This window comes from Cupressus sempervirens, chromosome 10 (assembly GCF_028749045.1).
Source record: "Cupressus sempervirens isolate cs-2001-9-10 chromosome 10, ASM2874904v1, whole genome shotgun sequence".
NCBI lineage: Eukaryota > Viridiplantae > Streptophyta > Pinopsida > Cupressales > Cupressaceae > Cupressus > Cupressus sempervirens.
In genome coordinates this window covers 604968372-604988531 of record NC_143127.1, presented here as the reverse complement: position 1 = coordinate 604988531, position 20160 = coordinate 604968372, and the positions used below count along the sequence as shown (strand labels likewise).

Sequence of the window (20160 nt, the reverse complement as noted above, 5' to 3'; positions counted from 1 at the left end):
CTTCCAATAAAAAATATAGCTTATTAGTTTTATAGCAATAGGTTTTTTCGCATAATAAGTAGACCTATAGAAGATTAATTTTTTTTAAGCAAAGGAACTAATTGAAGAATCCCAAAGGACATCTATATAAGATTAGATTTCTTAGTGATGTGAGGGTTATATTTGTCATGGACCACTGTGACATTTCACCTTACTTGTCATCCAACACACATCTTTAATCGTTTCACCTTCCATGAATCTCATCTTCTTTCTTTTTCTATGGTGTACTCCTATAAATATGATAATTATAGGACATGTTTAGGATAGGTCCAAGCATGGAAACAAAAATAAGGCTTCATGGGCTTGATTCCCAAATGACTTTTGATCATAGTAATGAGAATCGCCATGAAATTGCTTGAATTGCCAGTTCGGCGATTCGAGTCATGGCATCAGTTCAACGATTTCATGGCATGAATCGCATGAATCACCTCTATTAATCGTGAGAAATCGGTCGGCCGATAGGGAAAAAGTCAAGTCAAATTTTAATAAGAATACATCTTTTTATAATTTTTTTGCCTTTCCTCTTTGTTTTAAGTTTTAACCCTAAAGGGCTTTCTAATTGTTTAGCATAAATAGAAGAGAGAAACAGTGAGAGAGAAGAAGAGAAAATAAAAACCACAGGTCTGCAACCAGCAAGAAGGAAGAGCACCAAAAAAGGACACTTTTACAGATAGTAATAGACATACATTTACAAATACTGATAGACATATTTCATGGATCTTGATTCTTCATCTTACATACATTTATGATTTGATGTCTTATGGATCTTCATCTTACATACATTCTATGATTTGACTCATCATGATCCTATGATTTCTATTTACTTCAGCTACAATTTACATTTTATGTGTAACATAGTTACATATGTGATGGATTTATCATTTATGTTCTATGCTTATGTATGTTAGCTTCTATTTGACGATGTTATAGTATGTTTAAGTTATATTCAATAAAGGGTGCATGAAATAAGTTTTAAATTGTGAAAAATCTCTAAATTTCAAGGGTTTTTTAAATTGGCCTATTTGATTCAGCCTTGTCAATTTCGATCCAATTCCGATTCTCGTTACTTTGCTTTTGATGAACTGATCACAGGTCTCAGCATTAAAGAAATGCTTCTCTTCACTCATTTTTTGGTGATAAGAGGAGTTTATAGAATTCTTTTAAAGAATTCATCTTCAATATTGATAGGTATCAAGTGTCGATAGATATAACTTCAATGTTTATTGCAATGGTGCATATGGTTGAGTTTGAAAAATTCAGCATCGACTTATTATGTAGAAGACTTGGAGAACGTTTTGATAACTATAAATGAAGGACGTCTGATTCCTAGACCATGCAACTATGACATAAACCTGAATGGTAGGAGAAATGTGCCTCTTTTCCCCATTTTGTTTACTTCAGATCATAAATGGTTCAAAAAATGAAAACCAATCATTAGAAGAAATGTTAATTTTTTAATGCACTTCCTGCATGCAAGATTCTTGCCTTTCTTTGGTTGGATTGACTGCTTTATGAATGAAGATTAGGTTGGGATTTGGGAAAATCTGGACAACATAAGCCTTGAACTAATTAGGCCAAACAATCCTTTCGATGAGTTATCAAACTTATGCAACTCTTTAAAATGTACTCTAGTATGGACTTTGAAGATAATATTGAAGGATGTGTTAGTATCTGTTTATACTTAATTCAATATCTAAAATTTGAATGTTTACATGATCAGGATTTGGGAAAATTTGGACAACATAAGCCTTGAACTCATTATGCCAAACGACCCTTTCAACGAGTTATCAAACTTATATGTAACTCCTTAAAATGTACTCCAGTATGGACTTTGAAGATAATATTGAAGGATGTGTTAGTGTCTGTTTATACTTAATTCAAATATCTAAAATTGGAATGTTTGCATGATTGGGATTTGGGAAAATTTGGACAACATAAGCCTTGAACTAATTAGGTCAAACGATCCTTTCGATGAGTTATCAAACTTTACATTTACATTTATATATATCTCCTTAAAATGTACTCCAATATGGACTTTGAAGATAATATTGAAGGATGTGTTAGTGTCTATTTATACTTAATTCAAATATCTAAAATTTGAATGTTGCATGATCCAATTATCGTTTTTGTCAAGGATTAATAAATCTGATCTGGTTTACATATCTAAAAATTTGAATAAATTTTAAATTAATAATTTGTGCTCTGTAATATCCCTTTCCGGATATTTTCTCAAAAACCCTTGATATTAAAGTGCAGATTTAAAACCAAGCAGAAAACCAATATTCCATATAAATTCTAGAACTTAAATCGATTTGTAACCAGCAGATTTGCATACAAGAAAACTCAGAAAAGATTTTTTATTCCTTCAATATTCAGAAGGACATACATAAACTAAGAATTAACACAAATAGTCGCCAAATAACGTTACTATATTATACAACAGCAATACAATAACATACAACTATCCAAATGATCCAATCTTATAATCAGCAAAAACAGTCACATTGGCAAATGTAGATAAAACCTGTAAGAAGGCTAGGTTTGTGTTCAACATTCAAATGCTTCTTCAAGGGTTTGCATCCTCGAAGAGATAACCAATAACTGTTTCCAGCTCCCAGATTAATATTTGTTTTAAATATTATAATCTTCATGACTTCCCCATGTGGAGCTTGTTGTCCCTTTATCACTTTTCCCAATGTGATGCACGCTCTTTTAAGCAATGTGGGATAAAACACCCTTTTTTGTCCTTTAGTCACTTGAGTGAACATTATACCTTTTGTTTTAAATAAAGTGACAAATTAAATGAACTTTAATAGTCAGTCAGTAAACCATATAATCTTTAGGCATTAAAATAACCGACCAAACAAACTCGGATAAGCACGTGCAATAGCTCTTTGAAAAGCTCTCATTGAGATGCTTCCAAACCAACACTGAGATGTCCAGAATACTGAGCTTTGTTTACTTACTAAAATAGTAAGCATCTGGACAAACTACCAAAACTGCTCTGATGGGTCTCAAATTGGAAATGTCTAGGCCAAACCTCGAACTAAACCCAGTAAAGAACCTTTTCGCCCTCGAAACCTAGGTGAAGTGAACCGATAACACAGAAATATAATGTCCCAGAAAAAGGGGACATTACAAAGCTTCCCTTCTCAAAGATTACTTGCCCTCAAGCAATCCGCTGATTCCTGCAAAAACTAAATGCTAGGATCCCATACTTGCCTTGAGAATGAGATTCTACTCCTCTGCCGATGTAACCCGTCATGTATCTTCTCAAATCCGGAATGGTGAAATAGTACAATAGGAATCTGTAATCTCCCCTTTTCAAAGGCTAAAGTTAACAAGTAATATTAAATAATAATACTAAATATATATATATATATATATATATATATATATATATATATATATATATATATATATATATATATATATATATATATATATATATATATATATATCTTTTATCAACAAGATATCAAATTGATATAATATAATATTATATCAATTGATATAGTAGCAAAATGTAAATTATATAATTATATAAATAATAATATAATTATGATATAATTATATACTATAATATCATCAATACTAAATAATTAGTTAATAAATAATGAATTTATTTATCAACATAAACATTATCAATGATTACAAATTTAAATATAAAATATTCAAACAAATAGTAATAGATCATAATATTAAACTAGAAAAGTATACAAGAGAGATAATTTCATTAGTAAATACAATAATCATAACAACAATAAAGAGATAATTTAATTAGTAAATACAATAATCATAACAACAATAAATCCAAATGGCATGACCTGTCATGTAGGAGTTTTGCCAATATGTATAAGGGAAGGAAGACAGATAAGGAATAGGGAAGTAGATGGAGATAATGGAGATGAGTAGCAGAGCAACACACAAATCTCCATGCGCAAGAAGAGGAGACAGCCTCATTAATTGCATCAACAAATCTGCATGCACTAAGGACAGTCCACGCCTTCAACATCATACTCAAGATGCAGGCCAAGTAATAATACACGCCATCATGCAGGGACTCCATCGAGCATAGATTGGACACCATAAATCCAACCTTTGGATCGCAGAGAGCTCATGAGTTGGCAGCGAAGGGAAGGAAAAGGGGTACGACACTCACAAAATAATCTATACACAGCAGTTTGGAATAAGAATTAGAAAACATAAAGGATGGAGATCTAAGGGGGCATACATAATTTGAGAGAACCATCATAAGTACTTACCCAGCCACGTCAAGCACAGGGCTTACAACACCATCACTGTCAGCGGAGTTATGATCTAGGCTTAAGGTATTCTGACTCAAAGCCAATCACTGTAATAAACTTCACAAGTTCTGACCAAGGAGTTATGATCTAGGCTTAAGGTATTTCATCAAACATTTACCATGAAATCTTAGTCCCATCAGTAGGTATACAAACCGTGATGTTGTGGGTAAGCTGGGGCGAGTTTTACCAATGATAAAACCTTCAAACCATCCTCAGTCTTGTACTCCAACCACCTACTGCCTTGCTACGTCCTACTGCTATGATGTGTATGTGAGTGAGACCCCAAACTCTGTAGGCTATTCCTGGGAATGAGTTCTTTTGCAGATGTTTTGTAATACCAATGACTTTCTCATTGAATGTTTGATTATGTTCTACTGCTGCGATGTGTATGTGAGTGAGACCCCGAACTCTGTAGGCTATTCCTGGGAATGAGTTCTTTTGCAGATTTTTGTAATACCAATGACTTGCTCAGTGATTGAATTTTTGTTTATGTACTTCCACTCAATAAATTATTAAAATTATCATCAAACTATATCTGCTCCTTGTGGCGGCAACCCTTATATTGTCGTCAAGTTGCTTCTTGTTGCAAGTATCATTTGCCTTTACACTAAAACCACAAAAGAGTCTTCAGCTTTAATACTGTCCTGTATAGCTCTGAGTGCAGTTTTTTTGATCTTTATTGGATTCTCAGTGCCAAAGCCTATAATAATCTCTGTTATTTTTTAACAACAAATTCCAAATTGACCTTGAAGTATTTGGTCAAATAGTTGATGTGAAAACTCAGTTCTTAGCAATTATTCAGCTTACACACAATAAATTACTAGTTACTATAGCCAAGACCATAAAATGCGATAATAGAGTACACAACCAAATAAAGATGTTATGAGATTAATATTTGGTAATCTTAATTGTTGCATACATGACAATATATAAGTAGACCTTAACTATATGTTGAGAGGAACATAGTAAGCAGACCCTCCTTAATGATCATGATTCAATATAAAAATATAGAGTGAATGCATTAGGAACAGACCCGAGCAATGGGGGGCGTATCTTATAGGCATCCGTGTTGGCTCTCAATCTTTAGCCGGTCACGCTACTCAGCCCTCACCCGACTTATCGCTTGTTCTAGTATTGTGCCGAATGCCATGTGGTGGAAGATGCTGCTTGACCTGTGGTAGGATGCGGGCACATTGCTGTTGTTAACTCGTCTACCTGTGAATACAACTAGGCCTCCTCCAAACTTCCGGTGGCTGTCAACCCTTTAATTAGCCTTGAACATGGTCTGCATTACGCATAATTTTCCAGGCTGCAGCTAACAAAAGGGACTCGCATTTCATATATCCCATTGCCAACCTTCCGTGGTTACACCTTGTTACGAAGGAGGTAGGAGTTGTCACACTTTTGAAAGTTCTTGTCTGCTCTTCAAATCGTGTAGGCTAATGAAGATTACACATTCTTAGAAAAACTCTATTCCCCAGTAACCTATGACACCAATAAAACCTTCCTCCAATCACAAATATCAATAGCGTCCTTCCAACTAGCCGTGAATCTGCCTGGTTTATTACAGCAAGTTAATGTTTCGACTTGTGACAGAGCTACGTCTTCCACTATACCGCATGCCGACTCACCCCCAATCTGTTCTGCGTCATGTGGTACTGGAGGACTACCCGTATTGGAGGTAATGTTTTGCAATGCTGTGTCCCCAGGTTAATGCCAATGTGGAGAGTATTTGAGAATAGCTCCCATTGCCGTGTAATCGCAAGTAATGTCTACTACTCGTGACCAAGCTCGTAATGGTGTTCAAACGTGTATTTCTCTCAAGCATCTAAAGTGACCTTCCGCCAGATGAGCTACAACTGATATTGACCTCATACCGTCGAGAGTGATTTTTAACAGGTACCAAAGTCACAACAATAATAACAGACTTACAGAATGAATTTCAATGTCTGCGGAGTATTCCTTCTAAATGCTGACTCATTGTTTCCAGGTGTCTAGATGATCTGCTCCAGTTTTCAGTAGACTCCTTTCTCCCTATTCATTTGCCCAAGATCCCATCTCAAATGACTCTAACTGATAATCAAAGAAATTCCATGTGAAGACTGGGGCTACATCTAGCTTCAAATCTTCTCAAGGGTTTTCGTCCTTGAGTTCACCCAGTCACATCTAAGCAACTAGAATTATGAATATTTTGGATTCATAAAATTTCTTGTATTTCATTTGCTGATATAATTTCACAGGTTGGCAGGAAAACCGGCTTTGATACCACTGTAGTATCCCTTTCCCGATATTTTCTCAAAAACCCTTGATATTAAAGTGCAGATTTAAAACCGAGCAGAAAACCAATATTCCATATAAATTCCAGAACTTAAATCGATTTGTAACCAGTAGATTTGCATACAAGAAAACTTAGAAAGGATTGTTTATTCCTCCAATATTTAGAAGTACATACATAAACCAAGAATTAACACAAATAGTTGCCAAATAACGTTATTGTATTAGACAACAGCAATACAATAACATACAACTATCCAAATGATCCAATCTTATAAACAACAAAAATAGTCAGATTGGCAAATGTAGATAAAACCTGTAAGAAGGCTAGGTTTGCGTCCAACCTTCAAATGCTTCTTGAAGGGTTTGCGTCCTCAAAGAGATAACCAGTAACTGTTTCCAGCTCCCAAATTAATATTTGTTTTAAACATTATAATCTTCATGACTTCCCCATGTGGAGCTTGTTGTACCTTTATCACTTTTCCCAATGTGATGCATGCTCTTTTAAGCAATGTGGGATAAAGCACCCTTTTTTGTCCTTTAGTCACTTAAGTGAACATAGTACCCTTTGTTTTAAATAAAGTGACAAGTTGAACTTTAATAGTCACTTAGTAAACCATATAATCATCAGGCATTAAAATAACTGACCAAATGAACTTGGATAAGCACGTGCAATAGCTCGTTGGAAAGCTCTCGACGAGATGCTTCCAAACCAACACTGAGATAACCAAAATACTGAGCTTTGTTTACTTACTAAAAATAGTAAGCATCTGGACAAACTGCCAAAACTGCTCTGATGGGTTTGAAACTGGAAATGTCTAGGCCAAACCTTGAACTGAACCCCGTAAAGAACCTTTTTGCCCCCGAAACCTAGGCGAAGTGAGCTAGTAACACAGAAATATAATGGCCCAAAAAAAGGGGACATTACATGCTCTAACGCTCTTCAAGGAACCAGTGTAGTGATGGATTACAAGTTTTGCGAACTATGCAAGGATGGAGTATCTTTAAACTGTTATAATTTGAATTAAAATCAGAGGCATCTAACCTACATTGATGCTTTCATACTTAATTAAAACGGAGAAATTCTTGTTATCAAGGCCAATGGCCTTTTATCAATTAAAAAAAAAAAAGCCGTTTGGCATTTGGTATTTTAATTTTATTTTTTTAACCCATTCCAAATGCCAAATGACATTTGGTATTTTTATTTAATTTCAAATAGCAGCAAATGCCAAATGACGTTTGCTATTTTAATTTGGTTTTTAAAAAAATCATTCGTTTGTAGCTACTATCAAATCTTTTTTATTTACATAACGTATTTCGTTGGCATATTCTCGTGCTGGGATTTGTTGCTCCCATTGTATATGCTTCTCAGCATAATTATTTTTTCATTTGCAACATTTCCTACTTACAAACTGCCCTCTTAAATCGTGTGGACCAACAACTTCAAAAGATAGCCCTAAATTACCCCAAAAAAATACTTTTTAATTTAAGACAAAAGAAACATAGATTGACACAACTGCTCACAATTTGCAGTGCTAAATCTTCTAATGTTGAACAAAAGATAAGCCGATTTATCAGTTATTTTTCTTTTACATAGGAATTTTATATTTTGTGTATTCCAATGAAAAATCTATGATGTATATGAAAACAATCTTTTTGTTATTTGTAGTTTACTTCGCAAGTAAAAGATATTGATCTCAAATTTTACGTATTAAAAAATTTCAAATACTTCAACAATCATCCAAGCATTATGATAAATAGTTGATAAATAATCATTCTCTCTTTAATTTATAGCCATAAAAAGTTTAATTTCTACTTTGATTTACAACTTAAAAAAATCTACGGGAGAATGATATTAAAAAATAAATTAAATATGAATAGATTTTCTTCTATTTGAAATGAAAACCTGGCAAAATACCAAGCCTTTCAAGATTTATCAAGAGGCCATATATTACATAAAATTCTAATATTATAATAAGATGAACATTGCACCAATACCAAATTTATACTTCTAAAAAATAATAGAACATAGCTTATCTCCTAATAAATTTTCCAAGATATCTGATTTTTTTAAGAAAAAGCTCATAAAATTTAAATGTCTTAAAAAAAGTTTAGATTTATTGATAAGAGAGGAGCTGTATTGAATTTAGAGTTTTTATAATAGATCTGGAAGGTTCTTCAAAAATGAGTGATGATGATAAAATTGCATTTTTGACACTTCTTGTTGGAGAATGGCTTTGGTTGTTTGTTGCATAATTGCAGTCTATTATTATTCAAATAATTTTTTGAAATTAAAACATCACTAGAAATTATTACTGCAGTCTATTTTAGTGCTTGGAACTTATTTGTTTCAACTTTTCCAACCAAAAATCTATTAAAGAGCTTTATTCCTGTTGCCCTAGTATTTACCATACCTAAATCCAAAAAATTTCAGTCATAGTATGCAAAGGAACGTCTGGATTCAAGATTTAAATTGGTCAGATGCTTATCCGATTTTTGGTAGTCTCACGATTCCAAATCCTCTGGCTTGTCATCAGCTCCGCCCAGCACTTCGAATTTTTGAAATTCGACTCCCGAGTCAAATGTTGTAGCAGGTTAATGGAAGGTGCCAAAACACATGTTTTAATGGCAACATTAACCTTTAATCTTTAAGAGGTTAAGGTTCAAGTTCAAAATGCATTTTTCCTTTCAAAATCTTAACCTCTCATCGCAAAAAAAGATAAGAAAAATATCCCAAACGTGCTTAACCTCCAAAACTAAAAAGGTTAAGATTGGATCTCAAATAGGTATTTTGTAAATGGTTATTGACCTCTTATTCCAAGTTAATGGAGGTTAAGAAATGAGAGATGAATTACCTCAAAGCGATGATAAGAGGTGGGTGTATAATGGAAAATGCATACTAGACATGAAAGGATGAAATTGATGGTTTGAAGATGAGAAGCTATGGCATATTGAACATCATTCAAGGAAATCCCATGCACTTGCTCATCTCATTCCACCCAATAGATAATTGTTTCAAAGCAGGTGATGATGGCATTCAAAATCTTCAAGGCAAGACAACCAAGCTTCACCTCCAACTTGTGGTCTATTGAGTGTTAGGGGATTGATCTCCATTGATTTGGGCAGTCCATGTGAGGAGTCTTCTTTCTTTAATGTGATGAGGGAAACATCTGCAACATGTGTTCATATAATGGCCACCTCTAGCCCGCACATATGTGAGATCATGCTCCTTAATTTCTCATCTGCATGCCTTGTTGACCTCATGAGAAAAGTGTAGATATGATCATAGCTTGGTATGTTAAAGTTTACAAAGGATTCTCATGAGGTGTTCGACCAAGTGTCGGAAAGAGATCTCATCTTGGACCTCCATGATTGCAGGGTATGGTCAGAATGATTACAATGAAGATGCGTTGAAGCTTTTCTCTCAAGCAATGACCTTTCTATTCTGTATGCCAAGTGTATGAGAATCGAGAATGTGCGCCAAGTGTTTTTGAGGAAATGAGCGAATGAGATTTTGCATCATGGAATATCATGATTGTTCCTTATGCGCAACACAACTTTGAAAAGGAAGCTTTACATCTATTCTGTGTAATGAAGCATGAAAATATAACGCTAATTGATATCTCCTTTGTTAGTATTCTCACCATTGCTGCTAGTGCTAGAGCTTTGCAAGAAGGCAAGCAAACCCATTCCCATGAGTCAAGTTGTGGAGGCCCATGAACCATTTGATATAATTCCCAACAAAAATGTGAAACCAAAGATATTACATATCAAATGTTGACAATGATCCTTGATAAGATGGAGGATTGTATAATGCAATATTGCTTGCTCGATGCCAAAGTATTAAACAAGTTAACTGCAGTAGACAAACTAAATTGAATGGTGAATGTGGTGGTTTTCGTTATTGGTCAGAGTAATCTTTCATTACTCCTGTACTTATATCATCCCAATCATTGTTGGTGGCTTTTGAATTCGGGAAAAATTGCATCACAATATTTGAAACCATTTTTTACTTCTTTACCCATCTCTTTGACATTGGTGACCAATATTTAATGGAAGGCGTTTGAATGGTTGTGGAGGATGGGTGTTTGTATGAAGCTTCTTATTGATAAAGCTTCTTAGTCAACTAATGCAATTAGGCAGTATAGACAAGGCATGCAAACTATTTGGTAGAATGTGTAGCCCAATAAAGGATTCTATAGCAGGCTACAGAGAGATTGGCACAACCAATATAGATTGAGTTTGGGGTCATTTACACAACATTCTCAAAGAGTGGACGTAAAACAAGTCATCATGCACCTCATCAATTAAGAAATTCCCTGCGTAGATAGGGAGAATAGGTGAATCACTTCATCAACTTAACAGAGTACCTCTAATCCATCCAGGTATAAAGATGTTATTGAAACACTCAATTATCTAGCCTTTGTAATGAGAAATGGAGAACCGTGTTTGAAATTGAAAAATTATCGAGGATAACTCTCCAAATCGTAGGCTTAGGCATACAAGAAAGTGTAGACATAGGTCCATTTGACAATAAATAACACGTGGAAATTCATCAATAGAAAGAGATGGGAGGAACAACGAAGCTACTGTAATGCAGTTTCATTAAAGGAACCTTGGTTATAATATATAGTTGGCAATGTGCAATCCATACTCCGACCTTTGCAAATTGTAATAGTTAATAGCTCAATAACACATGAGAGATTTAAAAATCTTATGAAGTTCATCAAAACATGAGAATTGGTTGTTGATTATCCCCAAGAAGGTGCAATCTCATATAGTGCAATGAATAGGAGATTTGTGCAAGATAGAACTGTGGAAGACGCTGAGTCAATAATGGGTCACTATCTTTCTTAATAATGTCCAGACTCAAGCCCTTGAGAGACTATGTGATACATTTTAAAAGGCAAAAAAAACCGCTATACATGCATCCACTAGTAAGATTGCGAAGCATGGCCTTTGACATGCAATGTTAGTTTACTAGATACATGACTGTGGGATTCACCGTTAGACAGAATTATCATTGAGAAGCATTTGAAATTCCCAAGCTATTGCAGATGGTAAGCATAAAGCCACATCAAAGCATCGCTTGTGGGAGTCAACAACTTAGTGTGTGTATGTTGATGCATTTGAGCAGTTGATCAATGAGCTATAAGTAGTGATCTCATTACCTACTTAAATTTGGGAATTGAAGTGAACGTATCAACTTGAATGACAAAATCTTGAAGTAGAAAGAGCCTTGGCCATCATTGGGAAATAAGGAGAAGACACACTTGGTTAAGGGTTAATATGAAAGGGTTGGTTGACACTATGAATATGCTCAAGAAATTATCTTTAATGAACCTAACAACTCCATTCTACACCATGACACAATATACAGTAAGAGGATTTGATGGATAGGTTATAGAGTTTTCAAGCATGTGCAAGTGGTGGGTGTAAGTAGATACAACAATATTCTCCATCATAATCTTGCACAATTTGAATAATATGAAAGCATTTCATTATTTGTGTGGAGATATTTGTTGACCTTTGATTATAAATTTTCTAAGGACATGAATTATGCATGGAGAACGTTGTCAATGGGTATATAGAATCATGGTTCCGTATGGTGCAGGAGATTTGAAACCAGTCATACATATTGACAGACACTCACTGACTTGTAGAAGACACTAGGAGATATTTGTGACATTTTACAAATTTCAAAGGAGAAATTATTCTAAATTTCAAAAAGATAACATTCTTGAGATGCGAAGGAATCATTCAAAAAGAGTGAAATGTTGGGTGTTTGATGCAGTTGAGAAAGATCACAATGTTGTTACAAGAAGATGCTTTGTCACTACAGAAAGCTTAACATCTTCCTCTCTATATAATGTCATACACTTCAAATTTTCGTCTTTGTAATTAGAACTTTCATCACTTTTGGTCAGGGTTAAGAAGTTGACCATTTTTGGTTAATTTTTGCAAGGTTAATTAACCTCACCAAAAACACGTGATTGGTAGGTAGTTATTAACCATTGAAGGGTAGTTTCTTAACCTCAAGTCTATATAAGGAATCATTTTGCTTTGTAAAGGGACTTTTTGAAACTTGAAGAATTGATAGGATAATTTTATTATAGTAGTATACTTCATGTATTGAGAACCAAGTTAATTTGAAAGTATTTTCAATACCTTTGGTTGTTCAAGCTCTTATCAATTATGTTCATCGTATGAGGATATAACATTTCACACTCTCTCTTTTGTAAAGGAAAATAGTCAGCTAAAAATCTATTCTATGTGATCAATTACTTTTCTTGGTATCTTTAAATTGTGCTTGTGATATAGAAAGTTGAAGTTGTTTCATTTCATGCTCATTGGTATTCATGACGGAGTTTAAATCTTTATTAGTTTGAGTTCTTGTTAAAAGTTTGTATATTCTTTAAGAAAGAACGAAGTGTTATAAATCGTAATACTTATTTTTCACTTAAACCTTTAAAAAACCCAAAATTTACATCTTACGAGGTATCTACCCCTCTTAATGCAGAGAAAGGTTGTATATCAAGGGACTATCCAACTATCGGAAATAGTTTGTTACATGCACTCCGTTGGGCTAAATCACGCAATGTCAAAGTGACAAATATGTTTACCAGTAATTCCATAAAGCAATCTTTTAACGCAATGCTTTCTATAATAACTAAAATCCATTGAGTACATATATCTCGTGGCTTTCATTCTAAACAAATTTAGATTGAAACAAATGCCACCTTTTCCTGGGGTTGCTTGTGTTCCCTCTCAAATTATTTTTGAAACGTCATCTGGACTTGGATATTGTTGTCAAGTTGGATGAGATAAGTTAGTAGATGTTGTCATTCATGGCAACATTATGCTAAGGTAAGGCCGCTGATGATAAATATTAATTCTAACATATGATCACGAAGAAAATTGACTAAGCGTCAATTAAGAAAACAATGTACAGGCAGATTGTTTGTTTTAGCAAAGCTTCATTGGAAGCAGGTATAGGGTGACAATTTCGAGGGATAATATATGGACAGTCTAGATGATATGTCTAAGGCCACTTAGCTTAGTTTTGTGACTGACATCAGTTTTGGAAGGAAATGCTACTAATAGTTTGACATTGCAAAACCATAGTATGATCAATTTGGTCAAGGAATTGATTTGACTTGTCAAATCAAGAACTTGACAAGGTAGGGACAACATCCTAGATGTTAACCCTTAGCTAGCAGAAAGTAATATTTGATTTTGGTAATGTGTTGATAAAGTGCAAGGGTGACTGTACAAAGAAAACTATATAAAGGAAGATCATTTTGTTTAGCAAAGATGCCAATAGTTCTAATATGCTATGATTATGATATGTGCACTTTATTGATGTTGGTTAGATGCTATTTTGATGGTTAGAGCAGAGTAGAGGTTTATATGCATGGTTGGATGCAAATAATAACAAATGACTGATAAGATATTTGGGATATCAACACTGTCAGTTTGGTATTTCTCTATACTACTTGCAAAGTTGTATAATATTGTTTTAAGAGCAGTGAGCTCACCTTTTGTAATACAACTCCTAATAGGGCTAAGACCTCTAACAAGGACAAATACACTACATCTATGTAATAGATTCCTAAAATAGTCAAAACCTTTCACAAGGTACTTTGATTAGTGGATCATTTTATGGGTGCCATCTCCACCAAGGTTTTTCTCTTGGTCAGGGTTTTCTAGTTAACAAAATATGGTGTTATGAGTTTCTTTGTGGTTTGCTTATTATCGACTTTCAATTTAATCATTTATGCAAGTTTAAAGTTAATATTTCATATCCATATTTGGGCAAAAAGTTGTGGAATACTAATTCACCCCCTCTCAGTATTCCTTGTTTCTAACAATTGGTATCAGAGCATAGTTACAGAAGGAGCTTAACAACTTGAGGGAGATATGGATACAAATCACTTGTAAAAGAACCTTGAGGCAACTCTCGAGGAATTAGGTCAGGTAAATAATGAAAGAAACAAGTTGAAGGTCAAGCTTAGAGATGCACAAGATTTCATTCAGAAGCTCAAATGTCAGATTGAGAATTCAAGATCCAAGACGAAAGAACTAATTGAACAAATCAAGGATTGTGAATCAACTACCAAACTCAAGAAGGAAAATGAGATACTGAAGGATGAACATAAAATCAGAGCACTAAGGATGAGTATGATGATAGATAAACAAAAGGCAGAAGCAAATCTAAAGATTAAGAATGCAAATCCGAAATGAAAGCTTACCAAGGTAACATCTGAACTTGAGGATACTAACTTAAAGTTTGATGAGCTTGAGAAGTATAATTGTATAGTGAAGGGAGAACTTGTACAAATGAAGCAATGTCTTGAGAAGCTATAGTCAAGCACAAAAAAGCTTGATGAACAATTAATGACACAAAACCCTAAAGGAGATATGATAGAAATTGGTTACATAGAAGGAGAATTATTAAAGGAATCAGAAATCACAGAAGAGCACAAACTTGAACAAGAACCTAATCAACCATCAGATCAAATCAGTCAGACTAAAAATCAGTTTGGGCAACTCGGCGATTAGAGAAGACCATTCAATGGCATATGTTTTGCATGCAATGAGTTCGGACACATGAAGAGAGATTGCAAAGGTAACTTAGAGGTTAAATCCTTTACTAGTTATTGTTACAATTGCTTTCTTTATAGACATAAATCAAATGAATGCAAGAAGCCTAATCAAACATCAAATATGAGGACAAATGAAAGGACTAACATGGCAGCTAGCAGACCTTTGGAAATGAACAATATTATCATCAATGGAGCTATGTGCTACAAATGCAACAACTTTGGATGTATTGCAAGGGATTGCAGATTACAAATCAATCAATTTGGACCAAAGTATGGGAATGAAGTTATTTCATGTCATATTTGCATCAACTTAGGTCATACAACAAGATATTGTAGATTCAATGGATTCGATAACAAGTAGTGGACATGAATATCAAAAATAGAATAAATGAGAATATGAATAGAATACGGGTAGAAAGCATCTATAAGACATTTGTGAGGGAAGGATCTTCAATGAACATGCAAGTATGGAAGGAAAAGTCAAAGGAAAACAAAAAGAACAAGGTGGAAGCAATGCCCAGTAGTGAACTTTCTACTTCATCTTGAATTGAACACTTTTAGTCTAAAAAGGGAATTCTCACAAGTAAATCACTAGACCCCTAAATGATCGAAGTAAGTTTTGCACAATCAATTACAACATTATCAAGTATCATGGAATCTAAATCTAAGTTCGTAGAATCTAATGTAGAGATATGGAAGACCGCTAAAGATTTAAAGGACTCTGTCAATATCATCAATTTTTTGGCAATTTCACTGAACAAATTTAATGCAAACTTAATTTAGAAAGGATTTAAGGGTAGAAATCGAAACCATTCATCACCATTTGAGTAAAGAGATTGTGCAAGGAGCTAGCAAAGAGATTTGAAGGTGAATTGAAGCATTTGGAAGAAAATTGGTTAATGCCCTAATGTGTATTGATTGAGGTATTTACCATTCTTGTGAAGTAGTATTAAGCTTGGAATTTGAGTTGTTTAAAGGATTGATTATCATGGCAATAACACAAGTATTCAATGTGAATGAGTGACCTAGGTATTAATTCGAGAGACATCCTTTTATCTTGATGGGAGACTACCTTGCGGGTGCTTTCTCACAAACCCCTGAAGGCGTTCTATGTATAGAAGACATTAGAGCTTACATACACTGCAAATTTGAATCAATTAGGGATAGGGATATCTACTCAGACCTAGATGAAGTTTATCATGATGACAAGTCATTCAAAGAAAGGCTTGAAGATCTAGGAGACCTTAACATTTTACAATTCATGAGCTATGAGGAATTTGAGGAACATGAGTGGATTGAGCTAGTTTTGAGCAGAGTGCATGATAACATGTTCTGGATGGGAGACTATCTAGTAATGATAACTAATGACTTAATTCATAAAGTAACTAGCCTAAGCAACACTGGTACAATTCTAGTAGCCACAATACTTGTTAAGAGGGAAGTGGAAAAATTGACAGGAGCAAAATGGGATAGAAGAGGAATGAGTCTATCTAACATTAGGCAAACAAATGTAAGGTTAAATATCAAAATCCTTCAATTCAAGATGAACTACAGCTCTAGGAACAATGCAGTTTCAACAGAATTTATTCACACCACCTATAAAATGGCTATTGAGAGAGAACAATTCAATGTCTGCGAGATTAAAAATATTAAGGATGATAAGTACTAGCCTGATAGATTTGGATCACTGATTATGTACTTATTCTTCCACATTTTACGTAAGTTTCCTAATATGCCACATTCAGCATGGGTAACAGATAAGTGCACTATGGAATTGATCACTGATTACTACAATATGCAAACCAAGTCTATGATCACAACAGATATCTTTGGCATGGTCAAAGGATTTTAGATGGAAATGAAACAAAGGATAAGGATACCAAGATCAATTGTTGAGAAGTATGAAGAAACTATTTGCTTCATGGTTGAAAGTTGAAACAAATTACACTTGTATGGAGGCAATAGAACCAAGAAAAGTATTTATACATCTGATGGGATATGAGGTAATGAAGGGAATGCTTGGAGAGCATGCAAAAGTAATATTATAATCAGAAAGAGACCCTACTTGCCCAAGATGGGGTACCTATAAAGAAAAATCAAGTACAGTAAGGGAGCAGTTGCATAGTGGAACTAGAAAGAGAAAAGTAGCAAAGATCATGGAAGATATTGTCAAGAAATAAGGTATGAGTAAAGAAGAGTGGCAAGAGGCCAAGAAGGCTAGTGAGATACATGCAAAGGAAAAACTTGAAGCTTCTAGCAGTGAACAAGTGAAGGAACCTACCACAGAGGGAATAAGCACATAGACAACAACAACAAAAGAAGAAATTAAGGATGATGATATTGAGATTAACCAAGGTGCAGGTTATTCCAAAGATCCATTCACTAAGAAGATCTACAAGATCTTCTCCTGTAGTCAAGGAGGATGAACATAAAACTGAACCAAAAGATCAAGACAAGTAGTCAAAACAGAGGAAAAGATTCAAGAGGAAGTGAAGATAACTACCAGGTAGAAGGTCAAGGAACCTGGCCCCAAGTTTCAAGAAACCAATGCTCACAGTTAAGAGGAAAGGAAAAAAAGGATCAGAGAGAAAAGGAGAAAAATCAAGAAGAGGCCACAAAACAAGAAGTTGAGGAACAAGTTGAAGAACAACCATGGACTTGGCAGCTAAAAGGAAGAAACGGAAGCCAGACTTGAAGAAGGTCACATAAAGGATTGAGCCTGATGGGAATCTAGACTGGGTATAGAAATTTTATTGGAGATACAATGAAGACCAACAAAGGCTAATTGAAAATTCCATTATTACTTATTGAAGTTTAAGAGGAATGTGGTATAACTTCAAGGAAGTATTCCTGATTATTTATTTGGAAGTTGGAAGAACGGAGATTGAGAGAAATTGCAGAAGACAAAAAGATGACAGAGGATACAGTTGGTAAACTTCATACTTTAATTAGTTATGATGAAATGCACAATGTACTTCGGAATGTCAAACCATTGCTAAGGACAAAGATGAGGGCAGTTAAGTTAATGGTAGGACAGTGTCAGGTAGTACAAGAGGAGATTTTAAAAGCATTACATGAAGTATTAAAAGATCCTAATGCAATGAAGTCTAGAAAGAAATCAAATGGAATTACTATCACTGAACCTAAGGTTTTGGGAAGCACTGATAAAGAAACAAAACAATTTATTAGCACTTTTAAACAACCAGGTTTCTACGTAAGTGGAGTGGCCATAACTTTCAATGTAGACCCTGGAGAAGAAGAGCAAAACCTAGCACAAGAAAATGTGGATGATGTTGGCAATCTAGGATAGATTGGCAAAATTATGACATAAGTAGTTAGCATAGCAGAAACCATAGACGATGACAGTAACAAGGATACAGAAAACAAGCAAGATGAGATTAAAGAAGACGAAACAGTTCGCCAGCAAACAGAGCAACAAGAACACAGATCAGAATAGGATCAGATCAGAATGTACAGACAGAGAATTAGAACATTCAGTTAGATAAGGATGCAGTTAAGGATACAGTGCCATCTGTGGCAAATAAAGAAGGATCTTCATTTTCCACAGTAGCTGACTCTTCTGAGAGAGTTATGCCAGACCCTATTGCAAATCAAAGGAAAGATGCTAAGGCACAAACAGTTGTACAAATTCCAGCAGTCGAACAGGGGGCACTAGAAAAGGCAGAGTATTGCAACAACTTCCACACCATCACCTACTATTCAGACATTGCTGGCAAGTAGAAACATAGAGGAAGATATCAAGAAGTTAGCTATTGATGATTTAGATGAGAAAAGTTTTATGCAAATCTCTGCGTTTGCATTTGCTAAAGCACAAGAGCAGTCAAAAAAAAAGTTGGAAAGGAATCGAAGGATATTGGAGATGGCACTTTGAAACTCTTGATCAAACTCAGCTGAAAATTTGGAGAAAGTAATTTAGGAGTTTGATGATCACTTCACCACACTTGTAGATTCAGTGACATTGAAAGATCAATGAGAATTTGAAGCAAGGCTATTTCATAAGGTATGTGACAACATAAGAAATGATTTACATATCTTTGACACATGCATTAAGGATATTAGAGGATGCATATCAAAAGCAGAGATGTATACTGCATGCACAAGAGCACATTAGTTTATTGAAGATGTCACAGAATGTATAAGAAAGGATGAGTCAAAATTAGCACAAATTGCTGAAGAAGTGGAGTAATGTGATTTAAGTATCATTGTAGTGGATAAGAGAGTGAGAAAAACATTTGATGCTCTAGATGTACGGGAATGTGACAGAAACATAATTCTATCAAGATTCAATTTATTTAGAAACAATTTGACTCTTAAGATTGATATGCTATAAAAGCAGTTGAATGCATTATTAGATACAAAGAAATCTTATGAAAATTTCACTGCAATGGACTTGAATAGAGCAGAAGTTGCTGCATATGGAATATGCACAGTGATACATGTGGCAAATCTGTGAAGATAGCATGGGATGTAGAAAGTGAGACCTTGAGGAGAAATTTCTCAGATTGGATGAGACTTTTACCTTAGAAGAACAATCTGGGAACAAAACTTTGACATGTGCATAACATTTTTTACTTGCCTTTGGCATTGATGTCAAAGGGGGAATGAAGACAGTGAAAAATGAAATGTTTTTGGGGAGTGTAGACAATAAAATGTATAAGGTTAAGGAAGAAGCAGTTATACTAAGGGGGAGTACAAGTACAGTATGCAAGTATAACCAAAAGGGGAGTAACAATATAGAATGAAGAGGTATGCATGTAATAGATGTATAGATGATCCACATATTTTGATTTCCTAAAATTTTGCCAAGTTTTTGAAAATCTAAAAAACATCTTTTTACTTAACTAATTTTTCACAATGTTGCCATCAATGCCAAAGGGGAAGGTTGTTGGCCAGTCTAGATGATATTTTGGTCA

General features: G+C 34.5%; 1 protein-coding gene across 7 annotated transcripts in view; it reads left to right on the top strand.

The window, feature by feature from the left end:
* Positions 1-20160, top strand: part of LOC149535311 (serine/threonine-protein kinase CTR1-like) — a 134779-nt gene that overhangs the window by 23134 nt on the left and 91485 nt on the right. For 2 of the 7 annotated variants that reach the window (XM_089803404.1, XM_089803399.1), the window contains exon 1: positions 3891-4370. The exons of 4 other annotated variants lie outside the window; for them this stretch is intronic. The gene's annotated coding sequence lies outside the window, so the exon portion shown is untranslated. Of the gene's footprint in view, positions 1-3890; positions 4371-4423; positions 4445-20160 lie in introns of those variants that run through there. One more of the 7 variants, XM_089803400.1, reaches the window with a different exon arrangement.